Genomic DNA, 2141 nt, shown 5'->3' with positions numbered 1-2141 from the left:
GAGAGAGAGAGAGAGAGAGAGAGCGGGAGGTTGCCGCTTGATCACCAGTGTTGCCAATTTAGCAATTTTGTTGCTAGATTTAGCAAATTTTCAGACTACCCTAGCAACTTTTCAAAAGCGCTTGCTAACTGGAGCTGCTTCAGTGCAGTGTTGCCAGCTTAGCAATTTTGTTGCTAAATTTAGCAACTTTTCAGACTACCCTAGCAACATTTTCTTCCAAAATCACCTAGCAACAAATTTAGCTATTTTTAAAAAGTTTTTGGCAACTTTTAGCAACTTTTGTAAAGTGACGCAAATGATAAAAAATACATATTTTCATCTAAATTACACAAAAAGAGGAAACCATTGAACAGCTATCCAGCCAAGCAGCACATCAACCTGGAGAGAGCTAGAGAAATAGTACAAACAAATGTGCATTAAGTTGCTAGTTCCAATTGGTCAATAATAAATGCACATTTATGATACAGCATGTTATTAGCTTGTAATTGTTGTTCAGTTAGGTACACTAAGAAAAAATATGTGGGAAAAACTGAAAAAGTACTATTCATTTTCTGCCAGGATGTTATCCATTAAGTTGTAACCTGTAACCTTAAAACACAAAATGCAATGTGGAATTTAAAACACAGGTAAAACACCTGTAAAAAATAAATACGTATTGTCCCTTCATATAAACAGTACATTGTGTCCTATTTTTATAGATTTTGTGTAGCACACTAATGAACTAGTACACTGCTTAAAACTATAATTGTTCAGAATGTGCAGTTTTACTAGTTAATAAGAAAATACATAAAATGTGTAACTGTTCAATAATTCAATGTTGTAAAAAATCAGATCATAAAGATGTGCTACTTATGTTACTTTTACAAATTAAAATATTTTATGTTTATAATATTTTTATGAACAAATAACATTTAAAAATATTTTTCGCTGAGATTTGAGTAATCGTTCTGTATTCCACATAAAAACGCTGTTTTGTGTAGTGGTTATGCAATGACGTCATCACGCAACGACAACATCATTTAGGTGTGTTTTGAAGTAATCTCGTTGTGTATTCTACGTAAAAACTCTGTTTTGTGTCATGGTTATGCAATGACGTCATCACGCAATGACATCACAACATCATTTAGCAACTTTTAGCAACAAATCAATCTGCCTTTAGCAACTTCCCCTGAAAATTAGTTGGCAACACTGTTGATCACACCACGGAGACCCGAGACCCGAGGAAAAACTGGGATTAAAGTCCAAAACCTGACTTGAAATAACCTAACAAATCAATCTAATTAAATTCACACAATCTCACTAATTTGTGCACGCTTAATCTTAAACAGACCTTAATGTCAATCATGATTGATTTCTCCTCAATAAACTGTTTCTCAAGCGCGTCCTCTCATCACCACTGCTGCTGCGTGAATATGACGCATCACAACACCACGGAGACCCGAGGAAAAACTGGGATTAAAATCCAAAACCTGATTTGAAATAACCTAACAAATCAATAGGGGCTAAAGCGGTTCAATTAACGACAAATTAAATTCACATTCCCTCACTAATTTGTGCACGCTTATTCTTAAGCAGACCTTAATGTCGAATCATGGATCAAATCGATCCACCATGACAAACAGCGAATATATTCGTGCTGACATGTCACAGGTATATTTTTTACCTGTAAATGTTAGAAAGTCTTGCAAACATATCCATTTTGCTGTCAGGAGTGGGCGAGGCTGACGCGAGTGAACCAGGAGTGAACGAGCGCTGCTGCGCGCATGCGCACTAAACAGATTGAGCGCAATAATCCCGAGTAAAATATACATTTTGCAAAAAAATTGTTTTTGGACATTAAATGTGACTTTTGTAGAATTTTAAACCTTCATATAAAGTATATTTTTATGATAGCAGTAACTGTAAGTGGACTATTGTAGTAGGTAAATCAAATGTAAGCTAGTAGGCTACAGTACTAATTACTAAACTCAAATGAGTTAATGTGTGTTTCTCATAGCAGTTAAAATGTAGTAATTTTCTTTATTATTTATTTTCATTTTTAATTCAGTGATTTTAACTTTTAATCTAGTTATTTTAATGCTTTAAAGAGCAATTTTAGATTGTAATGTTCTGCTATCTGTTCTGCAAACTATAAAAGGTGC

This window comes from Sinocyclocheilus anshuiensis, unplaced genomic scaffold (assembly GCF_001515605.1).
Source record: "Sinocyclocheilus anshuiensis isolate Anshui unplaced genomic scaffold, SAMN03320099.WGS_v1.1 scaffold1365, whole genome shotgun sequence".
NCBI classification, from domain to species: Eukaryota; Metazoa; Chordata; class Actinopteri; order Cypriniformes; family Cyprinidae; genus Sinocyclocheilus; species Sinocyclocheilus anshuiensis.
This window is presented reverse-complemented; position numbering follows the sequence as displayed.